Source organism: Cyanistes caeruleus, chromosome 1, assembly GCF_971803275.1.
Source record: "Cyanistes caeruleus chromosome 1, bCyaCae1.hap1.1, whole genome shotgun sequence".
In the NCBI taxonomy this organism is placed as follows: Eukaryota; Metazoa; Chordata; class Aves; order Passeriformes; family Paridae; genus Cyanistes; species Cyanistes caeruleus.
This window is the reverse complement of record NC_141701.1, coordinates 37,348,120-37,361,947: the sequence shown is the minus strand read 5'-3', so window position 1 is coordinate 37,361,947 and position 13,828 is coordinate 37,348,120. Positions and strand designations below refer to the sequence as shown.

General features: G+C 36.4%; 1 long non-coding RNA gene across 1 annotated transcript in view; it reads left to right on the top strand.

Annotated features, from left to right (window-relative positions):
• The window catches only part of LOC111924702 (uncharacterized), a 52,492-nt gene extending 39,493 nt beyond the window's left edge, over positions 1 to 12,999 (top strand). Inside the window, exon 7 of the long non-coding RNA XR_002861810.2 lies at positions 11,414 to 12,999. This is a non-coding gene — a long non-coding RNA (uncharacterized LOC111924702). The remainder of the gene's footprint in view (positions 1 to 11,413) is intronic.
• Positions 13,000 to 13,828: the final 829 nt, after the last annotated feature.

The window sequence follows — 13,828 nt, the reverse complement described above, 5'->3', positions numbered from 1 at the left end:
AAGCTCTCTGATTTGCTTTCTGAAGATGTCTGTTTTACTAGAGAGGGAAGTTAGAAGGGCTGATGGCTAAACTGACATAAGAAAAAGTTCCATGTTTTGGGGAAGAATCTGATGGAAATTAGGATAGCCACAAGGTAACTATGGTAAAAACTGAGTTTGTTATTGGGGCAACAACAGCTAAACATTTTTATTTGCAAGGCAGAGATTATCTTTCTTATGAAAACAGCAATGGGGTTAGTTGGGCAAGGGGGTGGTTGCTATTGGCATGATGTTAAGATTGTGATATGCAGATTTTTGGAATGTTCTTTCCATTCACAGTTGCAGTCTTACAGTTAAGCAAAATGGATTGCCATTCTGCCCTTTGAATTGGCCCTTCAAATCCTTGTGTTTTCCTGCCTCCCTAAGATAGGAAGGGATTAAGGGTGACTGACAGCAGAAAAAAATTATGCAGCCACATATATGTTAATCTTGCCATCTTTTCTGCCAGATTTGGAAGGAGAGGGATATTTATAACTGTTCCTTTGTCTTGCTTTTGGACTAGCCACTGATTTCCCAGCACCCTGGAAAACATTTCTAAAGGTCTGGGACAGAAAAATAATTCTTTCGAGACAACTAATCTCTCCATTCATGTCATTCATATGAAAGCAATTCTACACCCTTAATATTGGCTAGAATATTTGGTCTTGAGTCTCAGGCCAGGCAAAGACTGGGAAGCTCTGATAAACATTTCCTTTATCACAGTCTTAACTAGCACAATTTAATGTAACATTTGAAATTAAATCAGTGTACTTTTGCGTGTTGGCAAACTTGGGACAGCAGCCTCTCTCTGGTCAGAGGCTGCAAAGGGATTTTTTTTGACCTCAAATACAACAAAGATATTATCTGAAGGCCTTCTTAATTGAGAGGGACTCAGAGTCTTGCCTTGTATAATCTGACTAAATAACTGTTATTAATTCAAAGATATTAACCTGGTTTATATAAACTGAGATGCAGGGGAGGTTAAATAATAAGTTAACTCCTCTTCATTTCTCAAACAAATACTCCAAATCCCCTCTAACGTTTGTTCTACATGATGCATGTTCATCATTGCTAGGTCCCACTTTTTCAGAGTTTAGCCTCAGAATGCTGTTTCCTCTGAATCTGAAACAGACCTTTATCTTTGACCATTCAATCCCACACTAGGTACCGAACAGAAAAAGTAATCTGCCACATGTCGCTAACCATCATCGTTTGTTATTACTACTTTTTGACATGGCCATATTGGATACCATGACAACATATTCTGCAGAAGAATGACAGGACTTAGAGGGAATATGAATGAAAAGCACTTTGTTCACTCACAACTAAGCATGATCACTTCAATTTTTCAGTGTATTAATATTTTAAATACATAAAGACCCTTTTGTCCTAACAGATTCCAAAGCAAACCATTAAAAAAAGAAATAGGAGTGATTTAGATATTACTCCCCATAATTGGATTATATGTTTCTTGCTTCTGTGTTAAATTACTGTAGCAATTCAGCCTACAGATGACCAAAGCCTCTGATTTCTCAGTTGAGAAAGTCTTTTCTTTGAGCAACAGACTTGTAATTGTAGCACAGAATTTGTCAAAAGATCCATTCTATCCTCTGATGAATTAAACTCATAAAAGATGCAAGAACACATTTGTGCTGCTGATAGTGACAGCACTAGCTCTGCAGATGTCACTGTTGCTGTCACTTTGCCCCACATAACTCAGACAGTCTTGGGTATCTTTCCAGAAACTAGCACAAAGCCTGATTCAGTCCTTCCCTTTTAAACATGGCCTTTATAGTACATGGCATTATAGCAGGCAGGAAAAGGAGGATGCCATTTGGAAAATGAAAATTAGGAATTTCTAATTAACTTATATTTTCAATGTCTGAACTACAATTGCAGGAAACTACTGGTCCTTAATTTGGCCTTTTGGGGTCAAGTCTCTGGTCAGTAGGCTCAGTGTGAAGTGCTGACTGATTTAGAACAAGCATTTTTGAAAGACCAATATCACAGAATCACAGATTCAGTAGGTTGGAAGATACTTTAAGATCATCGAGTCCAACCCATTCCCTAACACTCCCTCAACTAAACCATGAATTCCACATCCAGTCTTTTTTAAATACATCCAGGGATGGTGATTCCACCACCTCTCTGGGCAGACCATTCCAGTACTTTATCACTCTTTCAGTAAAATCTTTTTCTCTTGGCGCAACTTAAGACTGTGTCCTCTCGTTCTGTCAGTTGCTACCTGGAGAAAGAGACCAACCACCACCTGACTACAATCATCTTTCAATAATTAGAGAATGAGAAGGTCACCTCTAAGTCTACTTTTTCCCAGGCTAACCAACCCCAGCTCCCTCAGTCATTCCTATGCAATCATATTTTAAAGGTTCCATGTTGTAAGAAGCTAATGGGATAGCTACAGGTCTTCACCACATCTCTGTGGACAAATTGTCCAGCTGTGGAATGAGTGGTTCATAGGGTGAAGAATTAGCTGAAAAGCAGAGCTCAGTGCTGTAGTGAATGGGGCTACATCTGGCTGGTGACTGCTCACCAGTGGTGCTCCTCAGGGCTCAGTTTTAGGGCCGGGTCTGTTCAATACACTTACCAATGGCATGGAGTTGGGAGTTGAATGCAGCATTAGCAAGTTTGTTGATAATACCAATCTGGGAAATGCTGGCGACTCTGTTGAGGAACAAGAGGCCTTACAGACAGATCCAGATAGATTCGAGCATTGGGTAGTGATGGTTGGAATGAAATTTAACAAGTTGAAATGCTGGATTCTGTACCCAAAACAGTAACACTGGGTACAGGTATAATTTGGGAGATGAGTGGCTTGAAACAGCCCCACAGAGAGGGGTCGGTGGGTGCAAGTTGACAGGAGCCAGCAGTGTGCATGCCCTGGCAGCTAAGCCATTCTGGGATGCACCAAAAACAGCATCACCAGCCAGTAAAAAGATTTATCAGAAGATATTCTGCTGTGTTCAGTGTTGATGTGGCTTCAACTTGAGTGCTGTGTGCAGTTCTGAGCCTAACAGCTTAAGAAGAATGTGGAAGGTCTTTGGATGCATCCAGAGGCGAGAAGCAAAGCTGAGGAGAGGGTTAGAAGGCACTTCCCGTGAGGAGCAGCTGAGCACTTTAAGGTCCTCTAGTCTATAGAGAAGCAGGCTGAGGGGTGACCTCATTGTTCTCTCTATCTTCCTGAGGATGGGAAGTGGAGAGGGAAATGCTGATCTCCCCAGTTTTCAAATCCAGTGATAAGACATGTGGGAATGGTTCAAAGCTGGGCTGGGAGAGGTTTAGACTGAACATCAGGAAACATTTCTTTACTGCGAGGGTGGTCAAACCGCAGAAGAGGCTTCCTAGAGAAATGGTTGATGACCCCAGCCTGTCAGTGTGTAAGAGGCATTTGGACAGTGCCCTTAACAGCATGCTTTAAGTTTTGGTCAGCCCTGATTTGTTCAGGCATTTGGACTAGTATATCATTGTAGATCTCTTCCAACAGAAGTAGTCCAGTCTGTCCTTGTCTGTTCTAAGGGGAAACTAAATTATATTTACAAATACTCAATTTTATTCAGAATTTGAACTGAAAGAAAGAGATAGAGGGGAGCAAGCTGTCATGCTTTGTTTTTGGAAATGTGACAGGCACGACAGGTACTCATGCAAGCAATGGTATGAGGGTTTTTGCACATCACAAGTTAATACACCTCTATTTTTAAAGCTGACCCTTGTAACATTTAACAGGGCTGACAGGAGAAGCTGAACTATTAAAAGTTTCATTTACCTGATGCAAATTGCTCCAGGAGAAGTTACTACAGAAGACTTCATTATTCACAAGTATAATCTAATGAATACTTGAAAGATTTTTGCATTGGAATAGGAGACCTCTTATATTAGCTAGATAAAGAATATTTAGAGCAGTCTGAGAGGAAATGGCATAGAATTACAGCTAAAATCCATTTTCACAGGATCAAATATGAAATCACTTAAAGAAAAACTGGAAAATGAAATTAACTACAATATGAATAAAAAAGAGAAGGTAGAATTCAGAAACAGTATAATCAAAAACGAAAATTGACATACTGTTCCAAGAAAGCCTGTCAGCAACCAAAATCAGATTAAAAAAAAAAAAAAAAAATCAGTATAAAATTACAGCTCCCCATAAAGAGACAGATAAGTCAGTTTAAATCAGTTTAAATCATAATAAAGGTTGGATTTGACCAGGGTATCCTGGATAACTGAAAAATGTGTTAATTCTGTTAAAAGTTGATTTGGGACCAGTGACTGAGGTACGGGATTACAGAGTAGTATAATCCCAAATGCCATGCAGAAGGACAGCATATGAACAGACACAAAGCAGAAAACTGACACATAAAATGTGAATAAGTTAGGATTACTAATTTAGTAGGAAGTATAAGAGGGAAAGATGAGGGTTTGTGGGATACTGGAGTGGGAAGATGATTTTATATGGATATGCCTAGAAAGTTTGGAGAGTAAAGAAACAGTGTGTCAGACTGTCAACGGACATAAATATATTGAAAAAGTACAAAGGAAATCTTATTTTAATTAAGCACCATGGCTACTGAGCTAGTAATTAATTGTTCCCAACTGGACTTGGCACTAGATCAATAGCTACAATGTTCCTGAAAATTATAAACTACAGTACAGTAAAGAACAGCAAGTACTATGCCTGTAGTTCACTAGTGTGGTATCAAAATTGAGTTTGCCAAGAGTGTGGAACACGTTCTTCATCAGTCCAGCACTTGTGGACATCATTACATTCTGATAATTTAGACAGACTGAAAAGAGAAGCGTCATCCCAGAAAAAGTCCCTAGAGTGGCAGGGGACTTTGGACATGGTTGTTGAAAATTTAACAGAAATATTTTGGAGGAATGCTACTGCTCTGTGACTTGAGAAAATTAAACATAGTAACTTAAAGATTTTAAATATTATATGGTTGTTATTGTAAAAAGGCAATATTGCTGGTAAGTTTACAGATATGAAATTGTACCGGACACTTAGCATATATAGGTTGAATCTATCTGGAAAAAGTAAGAATTTGTGTCTTGGATTACCAACACAGAGAATAGCTGCTTTGAAGATGAATATTTATTGGAGATGTACAGGAAAATAGCTTAAAAAATAGTCAAAGGGGAGAGTATTCGTACATCTTCGAAGGTTTAAAATGGATCCCTAGTCTGCATGTGAGAAATGTGACCAGTAGCCTGTAGAGAAGACTTAATAAATGTCTTATCTAATATACGAAATTATCAAGGAAAACAAAAAAGAATGATAAAGTATACCAAAATCGAACTCTGAGAAGCTGCAGAAAAATATGCAACAGCTGTCTCAAATCCACGTGTTTCAGCAGGTAAATCTTGTTTCTCATCCTTAGTCCCAGAAAAAGCCTACCATTAAGGGTTAATAGCTGAACAAAGCACCATCTTCTTTAGGCACAGAAGTCCACTTTAGTTGAGTAAATACACATGAAGATTCTAACATTCGGTAAAAATATCATGCAAAACTTTAGGTTGAGATATGTTATTTCAGTGTGGAAACAGCTTTATTGCTGTCCTATCCTTGATGGTCGTACGGTACATGTCAGAAAAATGTTACAGCCATCATAAGAACATCTGGAACTTGAGGACTCTTCAAAGAAATCTCTGCTTTACAGAAACTGGCCTGAAATCCACCCTTATGTAAGTGATTTGATGTTCATTGGCATAGTACTGATGAAAGAGGTTAAAGTTTCTTGCATTGCCCTTGTTAGGATGATATCTAAGCTTCCATAATCTTGACAATATTTGTGAAAGTGCAAAAAAGTGCTAACCATATTTTTTACCAAGGAAAGAACAAATCTGTTAGAGCAGTAAATTCAAGTCACAAGCTAATGTCCCAGGTCTTAAAACCACTTTCCATGATATAGGCTAAGTGAATTTAAACTCTCCATCCTGAAAATGTAAGTCCACTTTTAAGTGAAGTTTTGGAGACAGAGAAGCTGGCAGTATGTGCTTCTTTACCATTTTTACATTATTTAACCAGAAGATGTGACTGGGGGCATGTCAAGAATGATCTTGACACTTCATTCTGTATAATAAAAGTAGATTTTGTAATGTAGGCGTCTCAATGAACATAGAATATTGCAAAAGAAAAACTGACTTAAATATGCTAGCATAAATTGTTTATTTTGACAGTCACTCAAGAAAGTGATGGTTCAGCCATGACTGCTGACCTTCCTCAAGGTTTCTTCTAAATAAGTCAAAGGAAACTCTCCAAATATCTAGAAGAAATGCAATGTCAAAACAGTGTGCTTCAGAATAACTGTCAACGTGTATGACTAAATTAAATTAACCTGCACCAAAGATTAAACATCATTGTTCTGAAATGCATAACAGTCCTTGTATTTATAGAGGGAACTGCACCAAAATAACCTTGATAATTTCTATGGATCTGGGGAGGAGGACACAAATACATAGTTTCTTAAAATCAGTCATCAGAAGTCAGTGTTGGTCCATGGAAACAATGAAAAGCCAATACTGCATTAAATGAAACATCAATAGTTTCAGTATTAAGATTTCATATATGAGGCACTGTCAATATTAACAATAAATCATGGTTTGGGGAAAGCAGCTCTGTGTTCTGAAGTACCAAATCACCACAGTTATTTAACTGTAGTCATGTTGGGGAGATTGTTATGGTTATCTCAGAATTTCTTTTTGCCATTAGCAACAGCATCCAAAGACTGAAATGGTAGCTGGTATGAAACAATTGCAGTGAAGTTAGGTTTTAAAAGCCAATCATGTTATTCATATCGCTTTCACTGGCAATAAAATAATTACAGTAAAGCAGGAATAAGCTCCACAGAAGACTAAATGACAGGGGTTACTACAGCTGCTATTTACAGAAACAAAGTCTAAAAATATTTTGTGTAGCTGTTATTCACATATACAATCCTCTCAAATATTCAGGCTTCCTGAATGTTGGAATTGCAATGCTTATTCCTGAATTAGTTATAGAAATCTAAACTATTGTATAAATCTAAACTACCTATTTCTTGTCTCTTAACTCAAATCCCTGGCAGTATGACTATGGGAATATATGTGTGCTTCCATACATAATTTTTTTAATTATTTAAATTATTTAACAGAAAAAGAAGATACTGCAAATTGAAAAAACAATACATAGAGGAAGCTGTTGGGAGACAGACATCACTCTTTCGTATACACAAAGACAAGCCAGTTTTTTCCCTCGGTGTTCACAGATAGGTTTATTGCCATTTAAACTCTCAGTAATGCATCTTTCCCAGCTCCAGGATCACTTAACATGCCAGGAAAAGTACATGAGCCAAAATGCATCTTCAGGGAGGTGTTATGCTGCCCTGAACAGTTGACTGTTCCAACACTTAAAATTTATGGTTCTGTCATTACAGAAGACATGTAAACCTTCAGGATCAGCAAAGTCTTGGGGGTATGTTCAGTCCATTTCAAAAAAAGGATCTATTAGTAAATTTTAAGTAGTTTTTTCCCTCTGTTTCTCAATGGAGGCTGCTATATGTAAACTACTCCACAGCCTATTCTTAACTTTTCTGGAGGAACTGTGGGTCTAGGAAACGTTTGCATGCTGCCACAATCCATGTGGTTAAAGGAGCTAAATTATTCAGTGAAGTATCTTTTCCATATTCAAATCTTGTCAAAGCCTGCTACTTAAGAAGCAGATTCTCTAGAACAGACCTTTGCACTCGTTCCAGCAGCTCCTCTTTCCTGTGGTTACTAGCAGCTCTCTAGAAAAAGGCTCTTTCTCAGCTTTGCAATTTCTTATGAATTTAAGTGATTCTTACAGTCTCCTTACTTCCCTATTTTTCATTTCTCACTCATAACAAAAAGTATTTTACCAAGCTTCCATTTCCTTTCCACAGTTCTGTCTTGAGGAAAAAGGACTGAGAAGCTCTCACTGACCTTGTTCCACCACTAGAGAAGGGCTCTAAAGAGCTCACTCCCCCTTTCATCCAGAGCTTCCACAAGTTAGCCTTCTCTAATGAGGGATTATAATTGCCCTTGTACCTCCTTCTTGTCAGCAATGGATCCCTAGTCAAAGTCAAATGTAGAGACCATTATTGTTTGGGGAAGAATTTAAACAGCTGTACTCAAGTCTAAAATCTGGTCTTGCTTCAGCATCTGGGGAAATTTGCCAGGGGCTTACCTGATTTACTTTGGCAGATTTAGATACTTAGCCAGTAGTCTAAGTTCAAGACACACTAAATACACTCTGAGCTATCACCTGTAACTGAAATCTGAAGCCCTTGGTCTGGTGCTCCTCGGTTACTTTTTAATGCATTTAATTCACAATGTTCACCTTGGTCTCTGCAATGCACTCTCTGTGATGCTAAGTTTACCTTTATTCCAGTACCTACTATTTCCTCCACAAAGAGGCAGCAGTTTGTAAAAAGTACTGTACAAATATCACATATTGCAAAAAGTACTGAAAGTACCTGCTGTTAAATAGTTTGAAAATTAGATTCAGGATGAATGTAAATAGAGAAAACTGGGTATTTTCAAAACCGGGATAAAAATATATATTCTTTTCTGACAGAAGGAAAGATTTTCCCATAAATAAAGATAATAAACATGAAAAGGTTATGTCATGGATCCTTTATTGCAAACAGTTCCATTTATAAATTTATATATAAATTATATATATTTATACATACATTTTCCATTTATATATTTTTATATAAATGGAAATCAGGTTGCCCAGAGAAGCTGCGGGTATTTTAAAATAAGGCTCAGCAAAGTACTCATTTTTACCATTTGTACAACTTGAAGTTGTAATTGTACCATTTGTACAAACCTGAAGTTTGCCACTTCAAGTCTATTTTTCTCTAAAAGTCAGCTAGATCACACACATCACTAAGTATCAGTAAAACACATGATTCTCTCTTGCAGAAAAGGTAGAGCCCAACTTATTTATACAAAAATGTACAGAATTTACCTCAGAACATATGGACAAATATCTGCTTACTGCAAGTCTGGTATTTAAACCTATTTGAACTTTGTCTGAGGTGTAGGATAAAATGTTCACCTGTTTTAAGAGACAGTCACAAACTTAGCACTTGTAAAGCTGAACTACTGAACTATTCCAAACAAAGGGACAAATCCATGTTCCAAACTGACTTACATAAAATAAATATTTCCCATTATTATTATAGCAAAGTTTTCATCTAAGAAAGTACATGCACATAAAATCTTCATTATTTTTTCATAATTTAAATGCAAATTACTGACTGAAAAATCAACTTATTAAGATGAAACCTGAAAGAAGGAGCCACAGAATGAATGGAATATTCAGTAAGCCATCCATTTAATGTTCAAAAATATCCCAATTACATTTTTTCCCAATAAAAGTGGAACAAGAAGCAGGCTTAATTCAGACAAATTAGGGAATCATTTATACTGGGTGTCATGGGGTAGCTTTACCTTTAAAACAGCTTGGAGGGAGAGGAAGTTGAAGCTGCTGGTGGCTGATGGGAGTTATTACAAGAAATAAGTAATTTTTTTGAGTTACTGATTTAAAACCACGACATTGGGAAATGGTAATATGACTGTGATTCTCTGTATTGCCCCTTTGTTTTGGAAACTGGCCCATTTGTATAATTGATATGTAGTTATCTTTCCTTTTTCTTCTCTTCTTCCTTTCAATGTCTAGTGTAATCAACATATTTTTTTCCAAAAGAGTTGTTTTTATTTTATACGTGACATTACACTACTTAAACTGAGCATTGCATCACTTTCTCCATTTACATTTACCATAAATACTATAATTGTCCTAAGCTTTTCTATGCATTTTCTCTGCTTCACTTGACATTACACAAGAGGACCTATACATTTTCATTGCATTCATTTGAGGCAACAGCTTTAATACCTTGGTTTGAGTCATCAGGATATTAATATTTTGATTTCTACTTTGTCTAAGACACACAAATTAGATAAGTGCTGCCATACCGTTCTGGAGAGGTTGCATTCCCAAGACATGGCAGAATTTTATTGCATCCTTTCAGCATGGCAAGTCTGATGCAACATGGCAGCACCCCATTTACTGAGTAGATATAGACCAATTAACTCTGTGTTACACAGAGCACACACATGAGAGAGGATGAGAGGATGGCCATGGCCTGACTGCTACTGCTGAAAGAATTTATCAAGTATGCTCATAGCTGCTCTTTTTGTCAGGGACAGCTCTGCTTTTCCCCTTCATGCATCTGGGTTCATGTGCATGGCAAGAACAACTATGGAAAATTTCCACAGAACTGCTGCTCATTGAAAAATTAATTTAGTCTCTTTCTTGTATGCCCTTATTGTTTCTGTCAAAGAAAACCACCACAAGGAGTACTAGGAGTAGGCTCCCAATCCCGACAGGACATAAGGTAGCATGCTGACACCATTGTCTTATGGCCTTAGCCAGTTGTTAAATGGCTGATTTCCTAAAAGGAGGAAGTTTGGGGTGTATTTCTGAAACACTAGATTACTTTTCCTAATATGTAGACTACTCTGCGCTTGAACCTCCTAAAGTACTATACACTGTACGTTTCTTTCCTACAGCACCAAGAACTTCTTTAAAAGACTGATCATCTTACTTTTTGAAAACATGGGAAGAAAATACTAAGATTGCAATTGTTACCCAGAAAGTCATTTTGTCAATTTTCATGTAATTTTTGACTACAGAACATAAATTAAAATAATTCAGATGAAAATTAAGAAAATAGGATCTAGACACATAGCAGGAAAAAAATAAAGGTAAATAGGGACAGGCTTTAAAGGACTGTCAACATGCCATAGGACAAGCTTTACGGTGATGAGGGCTTGGAAGTGCCACAAACAGCAACCTTTTCAATGCTAAGTAATTATGATGACATAAAGGTTGCGATAACTAAACAAGCTTCACTTCTTAAAAAAGATGGAATTACAGTGGTTATTGATATAATCTGAGTTTAAGTTGTAACAGACAAGAGCTTCCTTAAGCAAAGATATGCTACAATCCTTCTTTTCATTGTGAACTGGAAATAACGAATTGAAAAATCCCCCTTTAAACGTGGAAAAGTATAGTACTATAAAAGAGACTTTCTGCCAAAGAGAAATCTGATTAAAATGAGCAGGGCCTTGAAGCCAGTAAAATTACTTTTCTGCTGCAATTTTTGCCATGAAACATAAAACAGAACACTTGACACACAAAATTTTGTACTACTTCATGTCTCATGACCATAGCAACACAGTGTTTTCAATAAACATGTAGGAATGAACACCTATACCCATTTGACATCTAAAATGAATGGAAGCTAATGTCTGGGGGAGGGGGGGTATGCTCCATTGCAACTCATTCTCTTGGGTGTTTTTTCCATTCTAGGAGGTACTGTTTACCTTTCTCAGAGTATGAATGGATAGAGGCATCTGAATTATGAGAAAATAATTAATACTCGCCCACCTTCTGATCTGTGGAATTAAAGACTCCCTAGCATACAATGAAAGGCTACAATGGCACAGCTCATGTGGGCAATAATGGCTTTGGTGTGACCTTCACAACCTGAAGACAAGTGAGGGAAATTGTGCTGAAATAACCTGAAGATGGCTGGAGTTTTGAAAAGCACTCAATCAAATGAAGGAAAATACATGCAGAAGCACGTGCTGCCCCCTACATCAACAACGGCTGAATATCAAAGGAGCTCTACACATGTATTTTTAAAGCAAAACATCTTCTGATTAAAAATATTTATAATGAAACGTATTCTGTGGAATGCATGCTATTTTCTTTTGTTAAATTTTAAGTCATTTCAATAGAATCTTAAAGCTTTTAACATAATTTTAGATATGGTTTAGATACAGAGGTTTGTTAGAACTACCAGAAATTGCTATTACACCTTTTAGACAAAAATGTAGGGTAGGTTATCTGCTAATATCTTGGTGGAAAAAGATCATTTCTGCAACACTGTCCCTAAGATATCCTCAACTCAGATCCTTTAGGAACTCTGCTGACTTCCAGAGTCTTAGTTCCATACTTTCTACAGCCATCAAAAAAACATCAATAAGGGTGTAGGAAACAGAAAAAAAAATCATTATTACAAGAATAGAAGAAGAAAAGAAATTTAAAATGTTATTTTTAACCATTAAATACATCTGACTAGAAAAAAAATGTGACCAAGCTTGCCTACTCCTATTCCTTTTCAAGCAAACCAGTTTCCTTAAAGTTGTCTCACTTCCAGCTGTGAGTAAACAGGAAGTCTTCACGATTATTTTCACTACTGTGAGACTGTGTGGCAACTTTAGCTTCCACTTTCTCTTTCTGAAAGCATTGCCACAACAACTTTTAAAAGACATCTAAAAAGAGTTAAGAAAAAAACTGTCTCTAAAGTAAAAAACTACTGAAAATTTACCTTGATGTCAGTTTAAGTAGGCTTTTGCATGGATCTCTGACATTGTTTAGCACTACTACTCCATGCTTTTGTTAATCTTGTTACACAAGCACATATTTTCTAATGCTCCTGAGAATAATAATAATTTTTAAAAATCAACATATCTTTCCAATTTTTTTTTTGGCATTTCAAGGTCATTTCAAGGATCCTACTGTTTTCCCTGTTTTTTATGGGAAAAGTATATTAAAATTCATCACACTCTGTCTTATCAAACTGTTTATTATTACGTCAAGGCAGTGAAAAACAAGGTTATTTGCAAGGAAAAACAGGGTGAAATTATAACAGTGGCAAAGGCCATAAGTAAACAAACAGGGATAAAGCAGACATCATGCAAATATTTCCAGGGAAGCAAGAACCTAAAATACAAATATAGCTGGAAACTCTAGAACTATACGTTTTGTTGCACTGCCTTAAAAATGTAGTCTCAAGATTATATTTTGAAAACAGAAAATGCTATTTGCACTTTCAAAAATTACTTATCAATGTAATTGAACTGTAATAAAACATTCTATAATTACAGTGACTGGAGAAATGTGGCGTCTTATTTTTAATGTTTACCAAGAGCATTTAATTTAAGCTGTTAGTTAAATACTACACTATTGTAAAGGAATGCTTTAAAAAAGGAAACTAATTTCCAAATCTCTTTTTTCACCAGGACAAAAGTAACAATATAAACTGCTCACATATCCAACCGTTAGCTGAAATCTCAGCCAAAGCTGCCTGGTCTATGACCTGCAAAGCCCAAAACACACATCACTCACAGACATAGATTTTTTCACCTACTTGACTCAGAAGTTGTCTCCAGTTCACCTTTATAGGCTTAACACATATTTAGAAATTCTCTTTACAAAGGCAGGTCCTCATTGATATTTAGATATATTTGACTGTGTTCTTGCAGGATCTGCTGTCTATATTTTTTTTCCATATGAAGTGATGTCCCATTCTCAACACTTATAATAAATAAAATATGCTGTATATTACCTTATTTCTTAAGTATAATACAGATCTAATCTTAAAATTCACAAATAACAAAAATTATAGTATATACTTAATGTTCAGAAGAAGCACGTGCAGACAAATTAATGACAGGCACCAGAAAATAACATTTCCTACTGAGCATCTGTATAGAAAATTTAACCATACAACTGAATGATTTAAAAATTTTAAGCTAGACTGAAGTGTAGGTAGAGATTTACTTCTAACAGTTAAATGATATTACTGTAGAAAATATAATTAAAGTGGTTGTATTCAAATATTATGCCAGAGTTCTGCTTTTGTGTTTTAATTTCCATTGAAAAAATCCAGTCTAATGCTTTGCTCTAGAGAGTGTGTGGAGCTTTGGATGACTCCAA